The sequence below is a fragment of the Lissotriton helveticus genome, chromosome 5_1, assembly GCF_964261635.1.
Source record: "Lissotriton helveticus chromosome 5_1, aLisHel1.1, whole genome shotgun sequence".
NCBI lineage: Eukaryota > Metazoa > Chordata > Amphibia > Caudata > Salamandridae > Lissotriton > Lissotriton helveticus.
The window spans coordinates 2,125,100,202-2,125,127,000 of NC_136065.1; positions in this window are offsets into that span (position 1 = coordinate 2,125,100,202).

A 26,799-nucleotide genomic window follows, 5' to 3' on the forward strand; every position below is an offset into this window, starting at 1 on the left:
CACAAACTCCCCTACCCCTAAATACTAACACAAACCCCCACCCCTTAAAAACAAACACAAACCCACCCAGCCCCTAAAAACTAACACGAAACCCTCTCACCCCCTAAAAATGAACACAAACCCCCACCCCTTCAAAAAACGAACACAAACTCACCCACTCCCTAAAAACGAACACACCCCCACCCCCTAAAAACTAGCAGAAACCCCTCCCACCCCATAAAAACTAACACAAACACCCACCCCCTAAAAACTAACATGAACCCCCCACTCCCTAAAAACTAACACGAAACCCTCTCACCCCCTAAAAACTAACACAAACCCCACCCCCTAAAATCGAACACATCCCCCACCCCCTAAAAACTAGCAGAAACCCCTCTGACCCCATAAAAATGAACACAAACCCCCACCCCCTAAAAACTAACATGAACCCCCACTCCCTAAAAACTAACACGAAACCCTCTCACCCCCTAAAAACTAATACAAACCCCCTCCCCCTAAAAACAAACACGTAACCCTCCCATCCTGTAAAAACGAACACAAACCCCACCCCCTAAAATCGAACATGACCGCCTCTCAACCCCTAAAAGCTAACACAAACTCCCCCACCCCCTAAATACTAACACAAACCCCCACCCCTTAAAAACGAACACAAACCCACCCACCCCCTAAAAACGAATACAAACCCCCACCCCTTAAAAACAAACACAAACTCACCAACCCCCTAAAACCTCAACAAACCCCTCCCACCCCCTAAAAACTAACACAAACCCCCACCCCCTAAAAACGAACACACCCCCACCCCCTAAAAACTAACACAAACCCCCACCCCCTAAAAACTAACGCACCCTCCACCCCCTAAAAACTAACAGAAACCACTCCGACCCCATAAAAACTAACACAAACCCCCACCCCCTAAAAACTAACATGAACCCCCACTCCCTAAAAACTAACAGGAAACCCTCTCACCCCTAAAAACTAATACAAACCCCCTCCCCCTAAAATGGAACACGACCCCCCTCAACCCCTAAAAGCTAACACAAACTCCCCCACCCCTAAATACTAACACAATCCCCCGCCCTTTAAAAACGAACACAAACCCACCCACCCCCTAAAAACTAACACAAACCCCCACCCCTTAAAAACGAACACAAACTCACCCACCCCCTAAAAACTAACACAAACCCCTCCTACCCCTTAAAAACTAACATGAACCCCCACCCCTAAAAACGAACACACCCCCACCCCCTAAAAACTAATAGAAACCCCTCCCACCCCATAAAAACTAACAGAAACCCCCACCCCCTAAAAACTAACATGAACCCCCACTCCCTAAAAACGAACACGAAACCCTCTCACCCCCTAAAAACGAATACAAACCCCCTCCCCTAAGAACAAACACCTACCCCTCCCATCCTGTAAAAACTAACACGAACCCTCACCCCCTAAAATCGAACACAACCCCCTCTCAACCCCAAAAGCTAACACAAACTCCCCTACCCCTAAATACTAACACAAACCCCACCCCTTAAAAACAAACACAGACCCACCCAGCCCCTAAAAACGAACACGAAACCCTCTCACCCCCTAAAAATGAACATAAACCCCCACCCCTTCAAAAAACGAACACAAACTCACCCACTCCCTAAAAACGAACACACCCCCACCCTCTAAAAACTAGCAGAAACCCCTCCTACCCCATAAAAACTAACACAAACCCCCACCCCCTAAAAACTAACATGAACCCCCACTCCCTAAAAACTAACACAAAACCCTCTCACCCCCTAAAAATGAACACAAACCCCCAGCCCTTCAAAAAACGAACACAAACTCACCCACTCCCTAAAAACGGACACACCCCCACCCCCTAAAAACTAGCAGAAAGCCCTCCCACCCCATAAAAACTAACACAAACACCCACCCCCTAAAAACTAACATGAACCCCCACTCCCTAAAAACTAACACGAAACCCTCTCACCCCCTAAAAACTAACACAAACCCCCACCCCCTAAAAACGAACACATCCCCCACCCCCTAAAAACTAGCAGAAACCCCTCCCACCCCATAAAAACGAACACTAACCCCACCCCCTAAAAACTAACATGAACCCCCACTCCCTAAAAACAAACAAACCTCCTCCCATAACAACAAACACGTACCTCTCCCATCCTGTAAAAAATACCACGAACCCCCACCCCCTAAAATCAAACACAACCCCCTCTCAACCCCTAAAAGCTAACACAAACTCCCCCACCCCCTAAATACTAACACAAACCCTCACCCCTTAAAAACGAACACAAACCCACCCACCCCCTAAAATCTAACACAAAACCCTCTCACCCCCTAAAAATGAACACAAACCCCACCCCTTCAAAAACAGACACAAACTCACCCACCCCCTAAAATCGAACACAACCCTTCAAAAACAGACACAAACCCACCTACTCCCTAAAAACTAACACAAACCCCCACCCCCTAAAAATTAACATGAACCCCCACTCCCTAAAAACTAACACGAAACCCTCTCACCCCCTAAAAACTAACACAAACCCCTCCCACCCCCTAAAACCTAACACAAACCCCCTCCGCCTAAAAACTAACACTCCCCCCACCCCCTAAAAACTAACAGAAACCCCTCCCACCCCATAAAAACTAACACGAACCCCCACCCCCTAAAATCGAACACAACCCCCTCTCAACCCCTAAAAGCTAACACAAACTCCCCTACCCCTAAATACTAACACAAACCCCATCCCTTAAAAACGAACACAAACCCACCCAGCTCCTAAAAATTAACACGAAACCCTCTCACCCCCTAAAAATGAACACAAACCCCCACCCCTTCAAAAAACGAACACAAACTCACCCACTCCCTAAAAACGAACACACCCCCACCCCCTAAAAACTAATAGAAACCCCTCCCACCCCATAAAAACTAACAGAAACCCCCACCCCCTAAAAACTAACATGAACCCCCACTCCCTAAAAACTAACACGAAACCCTCTCACCCCCTAAAAACTAATACAAACCCCCTCCCCCTAAAAACAAACACGTACCCCTCCCATCCTGTAAAAACTAACACAAACCCCACCCCCTAAAATCGAACATGACCGCCTCTCAACCCCTAAAAGCTAACACAAACTCCCCCACCCCCTAAATACTAACACAAACCCCCACCCCTTAAAAACGAACACAAACCCACCCACCCCATAAAAACTAACACAAACCCACCCCCTAAAAACTAACATGAACCCCCACTCCCTAAAAACTAACAGGAAACCCTCTCACCCCTAAAAACTAATACAAACCCCCTCCCCCTAAAATTGAACACGACCCCCCTCAACCCCTAAAAGCTAACACAAACTCCCCCACCCCTAAATACTAACACAAACCCCCGCCCTTTAAAAACGAACACAAACCCACCCACCCCCTAAAAACTAACACAAACCCCCACCCCTTAAAAACGAACACAAACTCACCCACCCCCTAAAAACTAACACAAACCCCTCCCACCCCTTAAAAACTAACATGAACCCCCACCCCTAAAAACGAACACACCCCCACCCCCTAAAAACTAATAGAAACCCCTCCCACCCCATAAAAACTAACAGAAACCCCCACCCCCTAAAAACTAACATGAACCCCCACTCCCTAAAAATGAACACGAAACCCTCTCACCCCCTAAAAACTAATACAAAACCCCTCCCCCTAAAAATAAACACATACCTCTCCCATCCTGTAAAAACTAACACGAACCCCCACCCCCTAAAATCGAACACGACCCCCTCTCAACCCCTAAAAACGAACACAAACTCCCCCACCCCTAAATACTGACACAAACCCCCACCCCCTAAAAACTAACATGAACCCCCCTCTATCCTCGAACCCCTCTTACCTGTCCTGTTCCTGTCCGATGCTTGACGCTCAACTCCACCCATCCCGAACACTAGACCAGCTTAGCCTTAACCACACACATGCATGGTTAAGGGGACACAGCAAACAACAAAGTCATTTTCTCCTTTCCTTGGCAGCAAGTAGCCACTGCAGGCCAACCCCAGACAGCAAACAGCACTGGGGCAGTATTCCTCATCAACTTCTCTGGGTCTTCGCCTAGGCAAACGTTCCTCTTGATTTCCCAGAAGTGTTCTAAAAGTTTGGGGTCAGGGCCCCTCTTTATAAACCCAGAAATCCATTGTTTCTTTGACGGTAGAGAGTGTCTGTACCCAGCCAAAACCAGTTCTATGGGGCACGTTGCAAGTGCACAACAACCTCCATTGCCAGTATGAGCACTGACTCCATACACAACTCAGGGGGGCGGAGCCGTCATTGTGGAAGGCAGATATAGCCCTATTCAAGTGCAGGTGTTACTCCTCCCAACACTCCAAATGCAGACCAGGCCTATTTAGCCCAACCCTGACTCATCAGACTTCTGGAGCCGCTGCCCCTCTCCAGCCCCTGTCATCCAAAAGCCAGACATGCTATACACAAACCTAGCAGAGGCACACTGGATGGATAGGCAAAAAAAATACCTACTTTCTAAAAGTGGTATTTTCAAACACAGAATGTAAATCAGGCATTCTAAACTTTATTTTTCTTCCTTGTTCCCAATTGCAGTTATGTTTATGAGATGTTATAACCAAACTCCCAATTCTGTCCTATGCGAACAGGTAGCCTTGCAAAACTGAAAAACGAAATTGGCAGTATTTCACTATCAGGACTTGCCAAATACATCAGGGCATGTCCTACCTTTCACATACAGGGGTACCTTGGGCCTGCCTTAGGGGTGACTAATATGTAGAAAATGGAAGGTTTAAGGACTGGCAAGTATGTGCACTTGCCAAGTCGACATTGCAGTCCCAGACTGCACACAGGCTCTGCAATGGCAGATCAGAGTTACATTTTAGAGGCTGCTTCTGTGGGTGGCACAATCAGTGCTGCAGCCCACTAGCAGCATTTGATTTACGGGCCCTGGGCCCACACGGTGCACTGTACTAGGGACTGACTAGTAAATCAAATAGTTAATCATGGAAACACCGGTCCATAACAGTAATCTACAAAGGGAGCACTTGCACTTTGGCATTGAACAGCAGTGGCAAAGTGCCCAAAACATGTAGACCAGCAAAACAGAGTCCAACATACGGCAAAACCACAGGAGGCAAAGGCAAAAAATGCAGGGGAGAGACCCACGCCAATGGTGCCAGGTCTAATAACTATTAACTATTGTACACTTATATCACATTCAGTGCACCTACCGCAAAATCATCAAGGCAAGTATATAATTACTGTTCTTACTTCTACTTATCTACTGAACCCTAGTAAAAAAGAAAGACCAATCTTTTGGAAGAGGAAGTCTGATGTGGTGTGCTTCATCATAGGCAGCCGTTCCTCACCCTAGTAGGACAATACCACCAGTCCGGACTCAACTTCCTAGTGGACCCGATGGAGGTAGTTCTTTGATAAGGTATTTTCTGGGCAAACAGGGGATCCAGATAAAACCAAAAGTACCTAGAGGTAAACGGGTTTTCAGTTTCACCTTTAATAGTGGCAGCCTCTGGGGCACCTATGAACAACTATGCAATGAGGTGAAAGTGCAATGGCTCGAACCATCGTCAACATGCTACTGCCCTAATTTTAATCACCTATGCTGGTCGTGGGCATTTGCAAGAGCTGTGTGTGGAATTCCATTGACATAGGATGACCCTGTTGTAGCTGTATCCAAGTTCTAGGTTTATTCTTAGGAAGAAGTTACAAGAGTTGTAGTAGGATGAACAGCATATTAATCCAGGTAATTAAGTACAGCATAGTAAGCCCCACCGGGAGCTGCAACGCTGCTGCTCAGCCTACATAGATAAACTGACAGATACACTTGAACATACACAGAGGCAACCTTCCATGACATCACAGAGACTGGCTGAGCAGAAAAGTACAGGACACAAAGAAAGGACAGAGTAGAGAAGAAGGCAAGATACCACACTGTTGTTCCCTAAAACTTGGCGTAACAAATATTAAAAACCATGCATTGAAAAGACAGGAGTAATTCCTACCTGGTCCCTCTATTACTTCACCCTCGCTAAGGGGATACCCGTCATCGGTCTGGAGAGAGACGATGTCCTCTGTAGGCACACAGTAATCCAAAGGTCCACTGTGCAGTACTACCTATGGTATGTCCTTGCCCAGTTGCAGGTACCTTCTCCTACCACCACCGCGTCTACCTTACACAATTAACTATTGTCTCCATCTATTATACTTCCCCATGGGTACCTACTCTTACCTCTACCCTATCTATCTCACACCAGCAACAGTTGTATTCACCTATTATACGGGTTCCCTGTGATGTAGTGGTATGACCGTGCTTAATTTGGGCCCACCAGCACTCATTTTAGGGACTGGTAATTATTTTTCTTTAACAGACTTTGCCCCTGAGCAAGGAAGAAAAACACACAAGGGGAAAGAAGAACGACGAAAACATGACAGAGGGAAAAGAAGGGGATGGAAAAGAATGGGCAAGAGTGAGATAAAGGGGCAGGGAGTGTCTGGTGGCGGGTGAAACAGGCATGAGGTGGAATCAAAACTATTCAGCCCCAGCATGCAGCACCCCAACCTTCAATGGTGCCAGCCACAGGTTTCTGAGCAAAACTGAGCTGGCCCTTATTAAGCACTGGGCATGAGGATGTAGCCGATGCGCTATAATTGACTGTGATATAAAATGTGCAATATATTAGGGGCATCTGTGGGAAATCTGACGTCTTCTGCATAGTACTCGCCAATTGTTCACCTTTTGCAGGACCCTATATTCTTGCTGGCTTGAAAACTCTGTGCACATTACTGCTACCAACGGTATACACCCGTTACAACGGATCTTTTACTCCGCACTACCATTACAACGCGACTATTACTCCGCATACCATTACAACGCATTGCGCTGGGGGGCGCTCTAGGATAGGGAATAAGTATAATTTACTATCCAACACCTTCCCTAGGGTCCACGGGGACTGGAGTTAGAATAGTAAATTATACTTACCACTATCCAGCGCCCCAAAGCGCTATGCGTTGTAATGGTATGCGTTGTAATGGTCGCGTTGTAATGGTAGGTAGTTGTAACGGTATGCGGAGTAACGTCATACATCCCTACCAACCAGTAGTAAAGGGCCTTTTCTCCTCTTTCAAATATGATCGACTTGGCATACTCCTAATTGGTATATTTAACATGCTCACAAGTCACTAGTAGATGGTACAAAATATACCAAAGGGCCTGGAAATTAAACACCACTAGTGGGCCGTGGCACCTGTTGTGCCACACATTATAGTGTCAGTGAAAACATGGCTTCAGCCCTACCATGGTGGCCTGACTATAAAAGTTCAAAGCATGCAGTGCGACTTGTCGAATAGACCCTTTCTGAAAGGTAAAACACCCCTCTTTAAAACATTGGTTAGTCACACCTTCGTACTCTATGTATTCCACAAGGTAGGGTGCAAGGTATTTAGTATGTGGCATGTAGAAACTTCATATTAGCATATCCCACCAGTGACAAGGCCGTAAAAGCTATTTTCAATGTAGCAGGCCTAGATGTCCTATGCAGAAACCCAGAGTACAGTTAAAATATTAATACTGTATCTCAGATATCGGACCAGTTTGAAAAATAATGTAATACCTATTTTAATAGTTATAAAACATTCAATTCAAAGGTTGTTAGATTTGTATTCAATATTAAGAAAGTTACCCTTTAACTGCATGAACTGTCAGAAGGATACCTGGCAGGCCTCTCCAGCTCTCAGGGTGTGCTCAGTCTTGAATAGGTGTGAAAAATGTGCCAGGTGCTTCACGGTAGCAAATAATAGGCAGATTTGAATAGACAGAGATGCAGTGGCAGCCGGTACTTTTACTAAGGAGGGGGCCGACACACATACACACTCACTCACTGACTCAGGGCCCGATTCACAGAACTAACTTAAGACAAAATCCTAAACTTACTACTTTTGGTATTCACAGAAGTTAGGATTTTGTCTTAAATTTGACTTAAGACAGACTTAAGTTAGGATTTTGTCTTAAGTTTGTCTTAAATCTGTCTTAAGTTTGTCTTAAGACAAACTTAAGACAAAATCCTAACTTCTGTGAATACCAAAAGTAGTAAGTTTAAGATTTTGTCTTAAGTTAGTTCTGTGAATCAGCCCCTCACTCACTCACTCACTCACTCACTCACTCACTCACTCACTCACTCACTCACTCACTCACTCACTCACTCACTCACTCACTCACTCACTCACTCACTCACTCACTCACTCACTCACTCACACACTCACTCACTCACTCACTCACACACACACCCAAACCGTTCACAACACTCACAAGAAATTCAGACATTTATGCATAAACATTCAAAAGCGTACCTGCATTGCAGCTCCCAGGGAGGAAAGCTTCAGAGGTCCCAGGAGAGTTGGGATTGCTGCCTTTCCTCATTGGCTGGCCCTAGGTCAACCAATAAGGGAAGGTAGCAGTCCCACACTCGCCACAGCATGGGGTTGGGCCAGTGAGACTTGCTGACCTCACTCCACTATGTAACGAGGTATCCCTGATTGACATGTGGCCTTAGGGACTTCAGGATTTAAAAATGAACCACTCAGGTCCAGGGCAATAAGTGACACTCCCCCTCGTCACGAGGGGAAGGGCCTTGAGGCGCTTTTGCCAGGATGAGGAGGTCACGGCCATAGTGCTGTGAAATCCTCAGCCTGGTAAAGTTCAGCACGGCGAACCAGGAGGCTGCAGGTTTAGTGCAAGCCCAGCTCCTGGCTGCCTGACCTAAACAAGACCTCTGACCTTTGTTCAGCCTGACAGACACTCTTCTTGCCAGGTTGTGGGCATTCTTTTTGGCATTACACTGTCCAAATCTTCCTTGACAGGTCTGTTGGCCCATATGTAACACTAGGGGCTCATTTGAAAGGGAGGGAAGAGGATGGCAAGACAATAATTGTGCCTCCACTGTCAGGTTGCTGGCGGGCCCTGCTTTTTTCCTACCAGACTTCTGTGTGTGGGTTTGCTGCGGGTGCAGTGCCTGCAGCGAACTAGATTTTAGTATTAAATGTGGGAGCAGACTATGATAACCATAGTACACTCCCCATACACACCCACCTGCATCCCTCAGATCCTAATCTGAGTGCCAATGTATATTTTGCTGTCTTGAAATTGCCCTGACACATGGCATTTTAGGGCTGTTTGCATCAAAGAAAATAAAGACTACTGAAAAAGGATATAATGGGATTTATATTTCAGCGGACAGGATATCCATCACCGGTGTGACAGAGTAACCCGTCTGCCAAGGTCTAAATCAGACCCTACGTCAGAAGGTAAAATCTTTGACCAGGATGAACTAATTCATGCATCTGACCAGCGCTACATCAGTCAGACTCAATGTGCGTCTTGGTCCAGATCTACCGTGACAATTGCCGTCCATTGGCATTTTCTGCTTTTTACCAATATTTCTACTAAACACTTTTAAAATTCATATTTCATGTTCCCCTTATTGGATTTTTGTCATTATAGTGTCAATTTGTTTATTAAATTGAACTCTATTTTTCTAATCTGGTTTGTGATTTTTATTGTTCTGCATTTTGACTTTATTACTTTTTTAGTACTGCATTTATAATTGACACCTTGCCCTAACTTAAGCCCTTCTGCTCTGTGCCATAGATAGCAGAGGGTTAATCTTAGGTTAATTGAGTGAATTTGAGGATTCACGCTGACAAGGGTTGTGATTATTCCTTTAGGGGGGCGGTCACCACCAATAATGATCCAGTTTCTTACAGCATCCTACCACGGGCTGAGGGGATCAAGAGCTTAGCATAGAATGAGTATGAATCCCATGTGAAGCCCAGGCGTAGCGTCAGGCTCTTCCGGCTCTGGTGATCAGTTTGAGCTGGACCCCCTGCTGTGGAGGGCTCAGCTTCAAGTGATCCCAATCAAGGCAACTTCCACAGTAACATTGGTATTTGACATGCTTGGGTAACTTTGAGATTAAGTGTTAAAGAAAAGAGAAATGAAAAATGAAGAACATGTTGCTACTGTCTATAATAAGTTAATAGAGTAATACAATTTTCCAGAGATATAAACAAAAACATAGACTTAGAGAAAGCCAAAAGTCTAACATGTTTATTGCAAAAATCTCAACTATGCAAGTGAAACATTGCACAACAATTACCATTTCAATGGTCCAGAGCTTCTGACCTCATTCTAGTTGGAGCCTATCATGCTAAAATCTATACATTATGTGCCCATTTTTATAGTTGTTTTCAATACAAGTGAATGGAAAGAGAACATGTGATTGAAACTCTGAAAAGAAACGAAACAATGAGCAGGAGGCAGGTTATTCCCAGTAGAAAGAACGTGAGAAGGCCTTGAAGACTACATATGGAAGACACAAACCCGCGCTGACTGCACTACTTTCTAAGACCATGCTTCTAGTGCCAGTCCCGAAGACATGGCTACAATTACTACATAGTGTAGAAAATGCAAAATTGTGCAACACTAAATAAAATGACATTAGTGTATTGGTAATACACAAAACTAGACATAGGAGAGTTAATGTGCTCTTCAGGTTAACATAAAAATGACATTACAATCCAGTAATAACATGCATCAGTACATCTTAAGACTAGGCCAGGGCGGTGAACTTCGATCCGTTCACGGAGTTTGTGGAGTTTTCTGCACTCCGTGGAGCTCGCGGAGTGCAGAAAACTCCGCTTCGCGATGTGCAGTTGAGTTTTTTCCCCGCTCGTGAACGGTAAGTTCACGAGCGCGAGCTGCCGCTCTGGTAGAATTTCTACCGGCGCAGCAGGAATACCAGCACAGACTGCAATTCGCACTGCACTCCACCACTCACTGAACTTCGCAGATGTTTTTTTTGTAACTTCACGGAGTTCCTCATAGCAAAACTCTGCGAACTACACCCAAGCCTTCTTAAGACATGCAGGAGAATTAACATTTTCACAATAACCCTGTATTTGTAAAGCGCAAACTAATCATCCCTAAGGGTCTCAAGGTGCTGGGGGCCGTCGGGAAGATAAAGCGATCTATTGCCCAGAGTCACATTGTGCTGAGCTAACTGGCACCAATGATCGAACCGTGAGCCCCGTGTTCCGCAGTCAGCCGCCCTGGCCGCTGTGCCACACCTCTTCCGACGAAAGTAATGGTGTTAAGGTATGGGGACAACAAACTCTTTCTTAGTTCCCCTTTTTGTAACACTTTTCTTTATTTCAATAGCATATAGTTTTTTAAAATTTCCGTTTCAACATCAGCATTATCAGTGACTTCATCATTCTCAGACGTAGCAAATAGATAGTTGTGGCTAGCGCATTTATTAGTGCAAGTGATTTGGATGGCACACATCACTAGTTTCATTTAAACACTTACGGTAGATACAATCGGAATTACGATAATTACTATTTAAAAGATGTTAATCCCTAAATTCCCAAATATACCAACAACCAAGACCAGATGCCACTTAAGTTGAAATTGGTCCATTCTGAAGCCATGTAGTGTCTAGACACTATCCTTAATGTGGTTCATTTGGTCATGAATGCTGAGTGAGGTGTTGGGGAGCCATGCACAACATTCTGTTCCTATTAAAGCACAGACGCCGCCTTTGATGCCAGGAGGTAATCTAAACACCCAAAATATGTTGTACGCTTTTAAATTTAGCAAAAGGGACTGGGGTAACCAGTATTTCAAAAAACTAAGAAAAAGGCCCATTGGGCGGTAATCTAAAGCCAACCTATTCTGCAGGATCATGGTTTTATTATCATCTCACTGATACGTAATTAGTCCCAGTGCGATGGTGGGTATGTTTACTACTTTGTCTAATATTTCAGCATTGCTTCTACTTTCCTGAATAGCCTGCCCTGCTCCATACATGGGAAAGAGAATGTAAAATTAATTAGTTTCTTCCAGAAATCTCACAACAGCCTTGGAGAGGGTGAATGCCAGAATATCTGGTAAGAGGTACAACATAGACACAGTATCAGACTCCATCTCACCATTAGGGCAGCCCGAGATAGGCTCTAGTTCTGCCGTTGAAGGGAGTTTATCCTTCTTGATGTCAACCTCTATGAAACCCCATAACAGAGGGAGGTCAGTATTCATGTGAGAAGAGTAAAGTCTCATGGTCTCTACGGCAGTATCACACTTAGGGGCATATTACCAAGCCTGGCGATATTAGATTATCACCGCTTTAGCGGTCGTTTTCTGCCGCTAAGCGACGATAATTATATCGCCCTATTAGCAAGCTGTCGCTAACTGATGTTAGCGACAGCTTTGAGGCGATAGCGAGCGGTTTGGGGCCCGCTTTGCATGTCAATGATATTTATCGCTAATGACATGCAAAGTGGGCGTACCCAACCTGTTAGCGACTGAAAGCAGTCGCTAACATCGGCATCGCCTATTATCAACGCAGGCGTAGCGATGGAAATATTCGCGCTGAGCGCGAATATCTCCAAAAGCTAACGCCTGCTCAGATCAGTTATTAGCTATTATATCCAATGGGAGGTGGATATTATGGCTAAGACTCTATTGGCGTAAATGCGTGAATATCGCTGTATTCTCAGCGATATTCATGCATTTCGCTGCTATCGCCTGATATTTTATCACTTTAGAGATAAACGTTGCTAATAGCACGTTATCTCTGCGATAATATCCGGCGATGCTTGGCGATAAAAAAAAACCTTGCTAAGCCCATTTAGCGATAAATATCACTAGTTGTTGGTAATATACCCCTTAATTTGGCCCACAAAGACACTTCGGATGTTCGGTTTGCGATGCGCACAAACCACCCCATTCTGACATGGCAAGATGAGTAAAATCTGGTCGCTATTGCTGTACCTTTCAAGTCATTGAAAAGACCTATGGAATGTGTTGGCAAATATTAGCAGTCTGTGTCCGTGGTAGAGCAAATTGAGGCAGGTTTTGCTTTTGTCAAGCGGCACTCTGATCAAAGGCATGTTTCCTCCCACATCAACAGGCATGTGAGTGCAGATCCAGCACAAAAAGTGAACAATTATTTCAAGCAACAGTACATTAGAGTTACTCACTACGGGCCTCGTTTATGAGTTTACAAGCGCCAGGATGCCCTTGGGGTGACAGGACTGCACTATATAAGTAGACATACAATACATACAATACATGAGTAGTGACGCATCACTGCGCGAACGCAGGGACGTGTCACTTATCAGTGCGTCCTCCTTGCGACATGATGGATGTGTCAGATTTACTGTATGGCCCTCGAAGTGGCGCAGTGAAATCTCGTAGATTTCACTGCGTCACTTCTACAAGACTTACTTACGTGGGAAAACCCACCCTGCATACATTATACCTGACGCAGGTATAATGTAGCGCAGGGGTTTACAAAGTGACGCATCTGCTTAGATGCGTTACTTTGTAAATAGGGCACAACAGGAGGCATGTTTTACGCCGCCGATGTGTCACAAAAACGTACTCATTGGAAGCGCAAAACTGTCGCAAGGCCTCATAAATAAGGCCCATAGAGTGGCAGCTCCAGTCAAGGAAAGGGCCGCTATAGTTAGGCTTTTGAAAACTCCCCATTCATCAGGGCTGATGTTTCCCACTAACAATCAGATGCAAGTGACAATAACAAAGATACCAGACCAAACCCATCGAGGGATGCAGTATCCAGGAGATGGCCACTTACCTCGGATGGAGGTGGCAATGATGAGGGGTGATTGGCACAGCATTACTTAGCTGTGAAGGAACAGACAAAGAAGGTGGGCACTGGTGACCTGGCTCAGTGGCAGGAGGGGCGGCAGCAGCAGGTTTAGTTCTGGCAGAGGTCCTGAGCCCAAGGTTTGATGTGTGTCTGGGATCAGGTGAGGGTGTGCTGTCTTCTGTAGGTGCTGCAGCTCGCTTGCCCTGAAGAGTGGATTCGCTTATCAAGACCATGACATTTGATGGCTGTGTGATGTGCAGGAACTGTTATAGGCCATGGCAGTGGGGCTACAGAGCAGCTGTACTCTAGTGGACTTGGATATAAATCCAGTCCCCAAACTAGAGGGGGTGGCAAGCCTCAGATGGGCACTCAGATATGGCAGACTGAACCCGAGAGTGCAAACGTTAGCGAAAGCACATACGTGTACAAGCTTTCTGCAATACTGTGAAACTGCATCATCATCCAGTTGTAGGTCTAACTTAGCAGCAGAGACTGGCAGATTAAAGGGTAATACAATATCACACAAAAAGAGAGATAGAGGTTTATATACTTATGTACACCCTCCGCGCCCTCTTCAGGAGAATTACACCGGTGGCATCACAGGACCTGAGCCTTGATGAATGTTTGACTACATATTACACTGGTGTAACTCGTACACTTGAACCCTAAAATAACAAGGTAGAAATAAACTACTGAACTGTTAGAGGTAAGACTTATTCTTACCTACATGCACATGCACGGACATAGAATGGACTATAGGGGTGCTTATTTTATTTATTTCATTTATAAAGTTTTATATAGCGAGAACAAGATCCCGAAGGATATTAGAGCGCTTTACAATAAATTGGTAGAGAGGACAAAAGAAATAAACATAGTAATTGAGAAAAAGGAGGAAGAAAAAAAAAAGAAAAGAAAAGAAAAAAAACCCAATGTTAAACAGTAAACAATGGTACAATTATAAGGTAAAATATTATGCAGAGGATGCAATCCGTGACTGTTAGTTATGCCATGGAGCTAGGAACAAAGAGATAGACGCCTTATAAGTGCCTCATCGCCTTATGGCAAGAACTTGTTCATTAAGAATCTTTTGGCTTCCAATTTGAAGGCCGTCCTCGAGGAGAGTATACATACATCCGTAGGAAGAGAGTTCCATATTTGAGGGGCTGCACCAGAGAAGGCTCGATGACATGTTCTTATTTTTGCTGTACTTTGTTGGGTCGTTTGCTGTACTTTGTTCCTGTTGCCGCTGGGAGGTTAATCTTACTACTTGCGGAACCCGCTTCGCGGGTCCCGCTGCGCTGTTGCCGCCACCGGAGCCCAGGAGTCACAGGAGCTAGCTGGGCGTGAGAGCGAGAGACAGGGCTGCGAGCGAAGGAACCGGGACTCGCTTTCCCAGGAGTCCCGGCAATCCTCCGGCCTGTCACCTGGCCCGCTCTCCCTGACCGCCCCGCCCAGCTCACCTATTTAAAATCCCCGCCCTCCATTGACATTGGGGTCGTTTGCTGTACTTTGTTCCTGTTGCCGCTGGGAGGTTAATCTTACTACTTGCGGAACCCGTTTCGCGGGTCCCGCTGCGCTATTGCCGCCACCGGAGCCCAGGAGTCACAGGAGCTAGCTGGGCGTGAGAGCGAGAGACAGGGCTGCGAGCGAAGGAACCGGGACTCGCTTTCCCAGGAGTCCCGGCAATCCTCCGGCCTGTCACCTGGCCCGCTCTCCCTGACCGCCCCGCCCAGCTCACCTATTTAAAATCCCCGCCCTCCATTGACATTGGGGTCGTTTGCTGTACTTTGTTCCTGTTGCCGCTGGGAGGTTAATCTTACTACTTGCGGAACCCGCTTCGCGGGTCCCGCTGCGCTGTTGCCGCCACCGGAGCCCAGGAGTCACAGGAGCTAGCTGGGCGTGAGAGCGAGAGACAGGGCTGCGAGCGAAGGAACCGGGACTCGCTTTCCCAGGAGTCCCGGCAATCCTCCGGCCTGTCACCTGGCCCGCTCTCCCTGACCGCCCCGCCCAGCTCACCTATTTAAAATCCCCGCCCTCCATTGACATTGGGGTCGTTTGCTGTACTTTGTTCCTGTTGCCGCTGGGAGGTTAATCTTACTACTTGCGGAACCCGCTTCGCGGGTTCCGCTGCGCTGTTGCCGCCACCGGAGCCCAGGAGTCACAGGAGCTAGCTGGGCGTGAGAGCGAGAGACAGGGCTGCGAGCGAAGGAACCGGGACTCGCTTTCCCAGGAGTCCCGGCAATCCTCCGGCCTGTCACCTGGCCCGCTCTCCCTGACCGCCCCGCCCAGCTCACCTATTTAAAATCCCCGCCCTCCATTGACATTGGGGTCGTTTGCTGTACTTTGTTCCTGTTGCCGCTGGGAGGTTAATCTTACTACTTGCGGAACCCGCTTCGGGGGACCAGCTGCGCTGTTGCCGCCACCGGAGCCCAGGAGTCACAGGAGCTAGCTGGGCGTGAGAGCGAGAGACAGGGCTGCGAGCGAAGGAACCGGGACTCGCTTTCCCAGGAGTCCCGGCAATCCTCCGGCCTGTCACCTGGCCCGCTCTCCCTGACCGCCCCGCCCAGCTTATTCCAGTCTCAGGACCATATAAGCCATCGAATCACGCTGCGCGGGAGCGCCCGGGGCGAAGCCCGGGCAAAGGGCGGGCCCTCTGAGGCCCTCGTAGGCCAGAGTAGGCCGGGCTGGGCCCATTCTCTAAAATTTACTTCGTGGGCTCGTGTTACAGGTTAGTTAATGGCTACCCTACCTGAGGGGGGGTCACCTGGGAAGAAGGGCAAACTTCGCAATGGGTCACTAGACAATTACTTCCCCAAAGTACTGTCCGAGGGGGAGAAGGAATTGACCATGGCCGAACGCAGGGCTGAGCGGCGGCGTTCAATCGAAAGTTTGAAAAACAGATCCTTTATTGACTCTGCGCCTGCTTCTTTGTTCACTGAGGGGGACTTAATTGACCTTGGGAGGGAAACCGTTAGTCAAGAAGGCTTCCCACTTTTACTGCGTGACTGCTCCTCTTCCCCTGGTATGTCCCTTGTTCCTATCGTGATTGACTCCCCTTCCCAGATTCCATGCCACACTGCTGTTCCCCCGAAGCTTAAAACAATGAAATCTAAGCAACTAGTGGTTGCACAGATACACGGTCCACCACCAAATAAAAAAAGGAGGAAAACAAGGGTGGGACAAGGCAAAGTTAAAATTTCCCATCTAGACTTTGGCAAAGGCCCTAAACTACCCTCACCACATGTAAGGGCTACCATTGTAGTCGCAACTACAGTAACACCTGAGGCATCACCATTGGTGGCTACTCCGCTCGTCGAGGTCCCCAATATAGCAGTATTAGATAACAGTCAGGGGCCCTTATCTACAAACACATCGACCCCTTCTCCATCTGTAGGGGATTTCGAACTTTTACTGAGGTCTCTGCTGCTACCCGTAATTGAGAGTCTTAGGAAAGTCGAAAATAGATTGACCTTAGTAGAGGCTGCCATAAATAGTATGGCCACGGTGACCAGGTCTCAGGGGAGTGGGGGAATACAACCAACACCTTGTACCGGGGTTTCGTCTATCCAGATTGTAAAATCCCCAGTAGCTACCCCCTCTGCTCCACTCCAGCTGTCTAAACAGTCGTCTCAGCATCAGGGAAATGTGGTGTCTGCTATTCATAAAGAAAACCCCACAAAGAACCCGAATATTTCTGTATCTGGGACAGAAGGTGGCCCTCAAAGGCCAACGACAAAGGCTCCCCCAGTTAACAGAAGTGAGAGACAGGGGGAAGGGGGGCGCACCAGAGGTCCCTTAACTAGGGTACCACAAGTGGAAATTCCACCTCAGGCGGTGCCCTATGTAGTAGTCATGACCGGGGTTCCCCCATTAGCAGACAATAAGAAGGAAGGTTACGTCCAATTGAAAAATAAAATAATTCATTGGTTGAGGACATTCAGGCCCATAGCCCCAAATGTGGATGGAGATATTGTACATGTCAGACGGATCCCTTGGTTGGGTAACATAAGGAAAGATATTGAAGGGGATCTAGTGGTGGTCAATTTTAGAGATCCTCGGGCAGTAGACTACATTTTAAACTGGCCATATGTAGGAGGAGGAAACTCTATTACACCTAGGCCCTTAACCTATTTTTACCCGAGGCCGGTTCCTCACCCCCCCAAACATTGGGAAGAGTCTTATGCCCCATGGCCCAAGCAGTTTGGTTACAATAGTACTTATCAGGTAATTGGCCAGCATCAGTTTCAGCCTAATGGTCAGTCTGGTTGGTCCACGATTCCACAGAGACATCGCCTAAGTCACAATAGTGCAATGGAGCATCTTAGACCCTTCACCCCCTTAGATACCTTCAATAGGTTTTCGCAGCTTACTGGCATGGAGGACTGCGATTGATGTTTACAGCCTAAGGAGGAGGGATGCGGTCGACACGGAGTGGATCCCCAGCAAGGAGGAATTATTTGTGACAATGCCCAGGAGGTAACCACAGATGTCTCTAATGTCATCCACTCGAATATGCCTCTTTTTGTTGCCCCGGGTATGTCTAGTGCTGTTGATTGTTCTGAACCTGACAGGCAATCTTGTAGTGTGAGTAACAGCCACCAATCTAGAGGTGTGGGAATGGAGCCGGGGGGGGTGATCACGGAAGGGTCCTCTTTAGCGCACAAGGGTTCTAGGGTAATAAACATGATTTCCTGGAATGTAGCCGGGCTAAAAAGGAAGTTAGACATTCCTGAATGGCATGCATTCATCGAGAAGTTCGATGTCTGCCTGTTTCAGGAAACTTGGTGCCTGTTACCAATTGATAAATCTGGCTATACTACCTTCTTTTCCCCAGCGATAAGTAGAGGAAAGGGTAGACCAGCAGGAGGTCTTTTAGTCTGGATAAGAACTGACCTAGATTGGGACATGGTTTCCAATGACACTCAGTGTAATGACTTAATGCACCTTTCTTCTAGGGGTCACATCGAGGGGTTTAGGCTTGAACTTTTTAATGTGTACGCTAGAGGGGCTGCGGGGGATAACACTTCAGCAACCATATTGAGCCTTGATTCTGCTCTAGCTAATTGCCCTCCCTCAGCCAGAATTATGGCGGGTGGCGATTTTAATTGTACGTTCGAACCCCTTCTTGGTGATGATCCACTAGGTACTGAGGAGGACGACTCCAGGTGGTCTATCCCTCCCTTGACGGTACCCCCCATTCGGAAATGGTCTGCTAGGGCAATCCAACTGAATGCCCTTACTAGGGAGCACAAATTAAGAGCCCTTAATGGCAGGACCCGGTCTGATATATCAGGCGCAATGACTTTTAATAGGCTATCGGCCCCGTCCAGAATTGACTACATTTTAATGAGCGTTAGTATGTGGCTTGACCTCATTGATATGGAGGTGGTACCCACCCAGGATAGCGACCATAACCCGCTTTGTTGCAATTTTAAATGGGGCAAAATTAAAGAGAAAGGGATGAGTGCGCCGTTGAAACTAACCAAAGAGATCATCCCTTACGAAAATAATCGTAGATTGAAGTGGGATAAGGCTCAGTTAAATGTAGACCAACTAGGGACCATTGAATCTACCATCGAAGACCTGTACAGGGACTTGGAGGCAATGGATCGGGTGGTTGCTAGCTCTCCGTGCCCTTCCTCAAAACTCGATTCTGCATACAAAGGCACGATAGACCAAGTGAGTCTTTATTTCACCTCTAAAGGGAAAACCCCTAGACTAAATAGGACCCCCCCCATTTCCAGCAATCCATGGTATTCAGCGGACTGCAAGGGGAAGAGGAAAAGATTGTCAGTTGCCTTGCTCGCAAGGAATCCTACTCTGGTTAGAGCGGCCAGGAGGGAGTACTTGAGAGCAATTGCACTGGCAAAGCGCGATTGGGAGGAGGAGCACTGGAGGGAAATAACAGACGCCGTCAGCAGGAGGGATTCGACGTTATTTTGGGATTTAATCAATAGAGCTAGGCAGGGTAAAACACAGCCTTTAGCAACCCATATAACCAGCCTGCAATGGTTCAATCACTTCTCATCTCTGTATGGCGGCAGTGAAGATACAACTGACCCCTTGGTTGCTTGTGGGGAGGGAAGGGATCCTGGCGGGGAGACTGAGTGCTTATTTACGGCCTCTGAAGTAGTGGCAGCAATTAAACATTTGACCCCTAAAAAGGCAGCTGGGCCGGATGGGATCCCTGGGGACCTCTTGATCGCTGAACCCCTAGTCTGGGCAAATCTAATAGCCACCATAATGAATTTGTTAGTAAAGGGACACCCCGTGCCAGATTCATGGAAGGGTGCCGAGGTGGTCACAGTGTACAAGAAGGGGGCAAGAGACGACCCTGCCAACTACAGACCGATTAGTCTGATAGACATAATCCAGAAAGTGGTTGGCAGGGTCATTATCGCCAGGGTGGGCGACTGGATGGAGGAGGAATGTATTCTCTCTCATCTGCAGGCCGGATTTCGCCAGAGGGTGGGCACGATGGACCAGGTCTTTCGGCTGTTTGGGATCTATTGGAAGGCAGTTACCATCAAGAAGGGCAGCCTATATATGGCCTTCATAGATCTCAAGACGGCCTTTGACCTGGTCCCCCGTGCTAAACTGTGGGAGATTCTGAAAAGTATGGGCTTTCCGGGCTCACTCTTGAGATTAATTGTAAGACTCCATGAGGGGACATACGCTAGGATCAGATGGGGTACACAGGGCCAACTGACAGACAGGGTACCTGTGAGGAGTGGAGTCCGTCAAGGGTGTGTCATGGCTCCGACTCTCTTCTCCTCAGTGGAGAAGCGTGGCTCAGTGGTTAGAGGTGGCAGACCCGGAAGCTGAGATCGACCATGGACCAGGGTTCGATTCCCCGCCTCAGCGGGTCTCGGGCTCAAAAATTCCACGGACTTGACAATTCTCGCTCTGGTACCTACTCAACTCACAGGGTCACACTCTGCGACTCTGGGCAATAGCTTGCTTAATCTCCACTACGGCCCCTCGCAGCGGGATGCCTGGCTTTCACCTTGTGGACACCCTGCCGGGGTTTCTCACAGGGGAATACCAGGACGGGTTCCCTAAGCAAGCGCCGGGACGCTCACGGGCAGCTGTGCGCTTTACAAGTCCAGCACATTTACATTTACATTTACATTCTCCTTGTTTGTGAATGGAGTGGTGGACCACCTGAGAGGAGAAGAGACGGATGCCCCAACCCTGGCGGGGGAAAAGATTCAGACTCTGCTCTTTGCTGACGACACCTTACTGATAGCTAAATCCCCGATAGGCCTGCAAAAACTTCTGCAGCGATTCACCTGTTTTTGTACAGAGAGAGGCCTAACCATCAATACCACCAAAACCAAACTGATGGCCTTTTCGCCCGCCAAAAATTTTAAAAATAATTTTCTGCTTAATGGGACGCCCTTGGAGTTGGTCGAGGCATTCGACTATTTAGGGGTCCGGATAAATAGCCGAATGACCTGGAAGGATCACTTGGCCAAAATGCTATTGGGCCACAAAAGAGTGTCGGGGGTGACCTTACGAGAGTACCGGGCATCAATTAGTAAACCAGTGTCCCCGGTAATGGCCATCTACGATGGCCAGATACTCCCGGCTGCATTGTACGGCTCCGAATTATGGGGGTTCGACAATGTTAATGAGCTAACCTCAGCAGAAAATAAGTTTTTTAGAGATGTGGTGGCCCTCCCTGTTTCCACCCCGCTGATCCCCCTGCGGTTAGACCTTGGTAGACGTGCCTTAAAGGATATAGTGAGGCTGCGCCCACTGCTCTTTTGGGTCCGCCTGAGAAGGACTAAGGAGCTGGCCAAATACGCCGAAGGTCTGGACGAGCTAATTTTACTAGATTCTGGGTTCAAAATTGGCTGGTTGAAAAATCTGAGGCTATTAGTCTCCCAATTGGGTTTGAGAGATGTATGGGAGTCTCAAGCGCCCCCGCCCAAAATGGTGATCAAGAAACTATATTGGGATTGGGTTCAGGCCGAAGCATCACGCAGTATAACAGGGGGTTCACTTACAGAGTATTTTCTTGAGTGTAAGTGGGTAAGGAAACTTGAACCCTTTCTTGATTTGATAACCAAGCCGCTAGACAGGGCCCTCTATTTAAAACTAAGGTACGGCACCCTCCCGGTACACGAATTTACTTCAAAATGGTCCAATCAGGACGGCCCCTCACGATCTTGTCCCGGCTGTTCGGCCCCTAAAGAGTCCGTGGCCCATCTTCTTTTTGCCTGCCCCGCGTATAAAGTGGCTCGGAAAAACTGGCTGAAACCAGTTTGTAAAGGACTGGGGATGAGGTGCCATCGCTCGGCCCTACGAGTGATTACAACGGATCTATCATCTACCCCATTGATATGCGGGGTGGCAAAGTTTTTAAGTAGTGCCTGGATTACTAGATCAAGATCTCTGGGAAAGATTGCAAGGCCACTATCTACCCAGAGTGGAGCTATTTGAAGCCGCCTGCTCTGAGTGCCCGGAGTATTGTTGCTCGTGGTCTTATTAATTGTGATAGTGTTCAGTCGTATTTTAATTATGGTTAACCCTTGTTGTTGCTAGTACATCTTGATGAAATGTATTTTAAAATGTATATTGTTGTCTTTTATGGTGATCAATTTTACCGAATAAAGATTTATACTACTACTACTACTATTTTTGCTGAGGATGATAGATTTCAGGAGGAGAGTGGAGGCACTTCAAGATGCTCCCCCCCCCATGATAATTCAAGTTTTTGCGCCAGGTACGTGGATGTATTGTAGTGGAGGGCTTTGTGCGTCAGGATTGCAATCTTTAGCTGGATTCATGCTTCAAAGGGTGGCCAATTGAGAGATTTAAGGACTAGGGATAAGTGCTCATTTCATTTGGAGCCTGAAATCAATCTTGCTGCAGAGTTCAACGAGGCTCTGAGTGGAGCCAGGGCAAATTTAGGAAGGCCACAGAGAGTTGCACTGCCATAGTCTAACCTTGGTAAGACAAGAGCTTGTACAACCTGCTTGAAGTCCTTCTGTGGCAAGAAGGGTTTGATCATTCTGAGAGTCCTCATCAAGTGGTTCGCTCCCTTACAAACGTTGCTGATATGAGTCTTCCTATTCAGGTGTTTGTCAACTGGGACTCCGAGCGATTTGGCTGAGTCTATGATGAACGAAGTGCAGTTGAGAACCGTGAGGTGAGGCATCCAGAGGTCGATCTTGGGGGTGTGGTTCGGCAGGGAGATGAGCAAGAATTGTGTTTTAGAGGCGTTGATCAGGAGATGGTTCTCCGTTAACCAATTTTGAGTCGACATGAGGATAGAATTTAGCGCAATGATGTTATCCGGGAATGAAATTTACAAATAGAGTTGTATATCATCAGCATAAGAGAATGTTCATAGTGTTAAGTACATTAGTTCTAGGAAAAGGTTAAAGAGGATAGGTGAAAGGGCGGATCCTTGGGGGACCCCCGTAAGTACTCAGGAGGGCTGAGAGAGAGAGTGGTTTGTCTTGAATCTTTGAGATCTGTGGAGAAGAAAGGATGAGAACCAGAGGAGGACCTGATCCGAGAAACCCATTCTGTTTTGTAAGATGGATAGGAGGATGTCATGATTGTACGTATCAAATGCAGAGGAAAGGTCAAGGAGGATCAGGAGGCAGGATTCGTTTTCGTCAAGCATTTTCAGGATGTCATCAAAAATGTGAACAAGGGACGATTCAGTGCTATGACCCCTCTGGAAACCTGATTGATGATGGTCTAAGAGTTGGTATTTCTCAATGTGAGCACAGAGCTGGGATTGGACTTATTTTTCAAGAAGTTTCGCAAGGGTGGAGATGTTGGAGATAGGTTGGAAGTTATTGAGATCCGATTTGTCAGTGTTGTTTTTTTTTTAGAATAGGTGAGACCTGGGCTGCTTTTAGGCAGTCGGGGATCAACCCTTGAGATAAGGAGGCGTTTACAATCCTGGTCCAGGTGGGGATGAGAACGCTCTTGATTTCCTTGAAGATGGCCGGAAGCAACGGGTCCTGAAGTAGTTAGACAGGTTGATAGATTGGAGAATTATATCAATGTCTTTTTCACTAAAAGCAGAAAGGAAGCCCCAAGAGGCATTATTCTTAGCATCGACGATGGTCGGTATATGCTTTTCAAGGAAGTCGGAGGGCGAGGCAGCTAATGAAGGGGGCAATAGGGCCTTCTTAGAGGCGAGGTCAATGGAGATAAGTTGTGATTTCGCCAAGAAGAAAGCATCAAATTCATTGCAAGAGGGTAGGTTGCCATTCGAATCAGAGAGGCTTAGAGCGGTAACAGATTGCTGTTTGACCAGTTCGAAGAGTTTCTTGGGGCGATTTGCCGCTTGATCTACTTGTAATCTGAAGTAGACAACCTTAGCTTTCTTGATCTGCTTGTTGTAAAGGCCTCTGACACCTCTCAGATGTTTTAATTGATTAGAGGAAGGAATGGAACGCCAGGACCTTTCAGCTGCTCTAAGATTGCGACGTTCAGAGTTTAGGTTTTTGTTGCACCAAGGTTTGGAAATTTTTGATGAGGTATTTTTAAGCTTGAGTGGGGCAAGGTCGTCCATGATCTTGGCGATGCTCGAGTTTTAGTGGTCTGTAAGAGATTGAACCTCAACCAGATCAGCTTGGGAGGAAAGGAGGGATTTACAATGAGTAGCTAGTTTGTCGTGGTTAATTGAACTGAGATCTCGTTTCAGAATCTTTGATTTATCAGGTTAAGCCTTCCTCAATAACATCTCCCTGTTAATATAGAAAAGGATTCTGTGATGGTCAGGCCAGTCACAAGGAGTTATGGGTTATAAGGAGATGGTCTGATCATTGGAGGTGATAAGGTCATGGATTGCCCCTTTCGTGTGGGTTGGATGGCCACAATGCTGTGATATATCGTTATCATGTACAAATGATTTGAGGCAGGATACCGCTGGGTCATTGTGATTGGACCAGGGCAGGTTGAAATCCCCTAGGAAGATTTGTGATACTGCAGAGTCGACATTGCTAGAGATGATATCCATTAAGTGCTCAATGAAAGGGAGATTATTTCCCGGTGGGTGTTAAAAGGTGTGAAGTTTACAGATTGGTAGGATCTTCCTTGTCTAGATGTTGAGACAGAGATATTCGCAGGAGGAGGGGGAAGAAGAATCCACCTGAGAGATCGAGAGAGTATTACTATAAATTCAGGCTAGACCACCACCGAGTTTCAGAATTCTGTCAAGCCTGACTATATCATGATTGGGAGGTACACAAGGAGGTCTAAAATTGGAGTAGAAGCGGGATTTAGCCAAGTTTCTGTGAGGATGATAATATCTAAATCGTTGTGCTGGATGAGGTCATAGATATCTGAGGCGTGTTTACTGGCTGATATGCAGTTCAATAGTACACACTTGAGACTAGGCGGATTCACGGGGGAAGAAGTCTGGTTAATGTACACCCTAGTGAGGTTGTCAGAATTGCTACATCTCAGATTGCGGGAAGGGTCTCTGTTCGGGTTAGGAATGATGGAGTGCATTTGCCTCGGAGGGGTAAGGTTAAAATTGGACCGAGGGTAGCAGGAAGAGAGATGGTTTTGAGAATCAGTAGCCACTAAGTTGGGCTTAGGGCTTTTGGGGTGGGGTGGTGAATTTGGGGCAGGAATAGATTTCGATATGGAGGGGGCTAAAAATTGTTCAATGTGATCACTAAGACCTGTAGAGACTCTGGGCCAATTATTACTACCGAGCATGATGAGAAGATCTTTTGAGAGGGCCTTCACGTTATGTTGCCCTAACGCTCTAGACCCCCTTTTCAGGGTTCTTTTTTGTGACCGAAACATGTTGGCAGCTGATGTTTATGATGGATGTTCGAGACATTAACTCACAATAACATCCAGGTTTACATTTCAATCCTACCCGCTGTACCCAGTGAATAGAGTGAATACTTGAGTGTACACAAAGGTAGTTTTAGAAATATGTCTGGAACCCTTGTATAACCAGAAGTATTTGTTCCATTCTCCCTCTTTGGGAAGTTGAGACCACCATGTTGGTACAGTCTTAGCACAGTGGAGCTGACTGGCCAATGATGAAGCATGCCAGGAGAATGTGGTTGAGGCCTTTGTATCCAAATCTTTTGGTCTTGTGTTCCCATTGGAAAAGTATTCTTTCTGACTAGGTCAACAACATACTAAGCCGTTGTACCTTTTGTGGTTGTGAGGTTCAAGGGTGATATCATAAGTCACCAGATCACAATTTTATAGGGTGTTTAACCTGGTTTTCTGAGTAGGTATGGCCCTGATGGAGCACAACGCTAGGCACAGAACATCAGGGTACTTGAAATGTGTTTATGAACATATCTGTGCTATTTTACTCTTGAGTTGCCATTGTTCCTTTCTTCTATACCAAGTGATTCTGAGTGGTATGCCCAGCAGAAATGCTGATCCATCCTTTAGGTTTTACAGATCTCTGTTACTGTGGCCAAGATGAAGTATGTTCCTCAGTCACTTCAAAGCCAGTTAGGATTTCCGAAGCAGGAATTAAAATCCATGAGTAAAAACTTTACAACTGTGATGGCACCTGCTCTTGCATAGAAGTGAACTTCCACCCACCCTAAAAACATACAGTCTGACACCAAAACATAGGAGTAGTACGTACACCTTGGCACCTGGACAAAATCTACCTGGAGCTGCATGAAGGGGACACAGGGAGGTGGGAGAGCAGCACGGTGGGTCTAAGCCCTTTGGACTGACAGGTGGCACAGGTGTTGATTCTATAGAAGGAATGAAGGGGACATACCGGTGGGTTGCTGCGGCCCATAACATGCCATCACTACCACCAAGGAAACCTTGGTGCAACCATATACCCAAAGCTGTCTGTCCACACCACTCAGGCCCCCTTTCACATTTCTGCTTGATCCAATGTTGCTTCTCGCATTCAAAGTGTTGTTCCTGCAACAAAGGCAAATCATTTAGAGACGGTACAGGGACTAAGGGGCATATTATCAAGAAACAGCGTTAAAATGCCCTTGAAAATTCCCGTAGAAGCCCATGTTCTGGTGTGAACCTCGGCTTCTAAGGGAATTCATAAGGGCATATTATCAAGCCCATTATCGCCGCTTTGGCAGCAGTTTCCTGCCACCTGACATA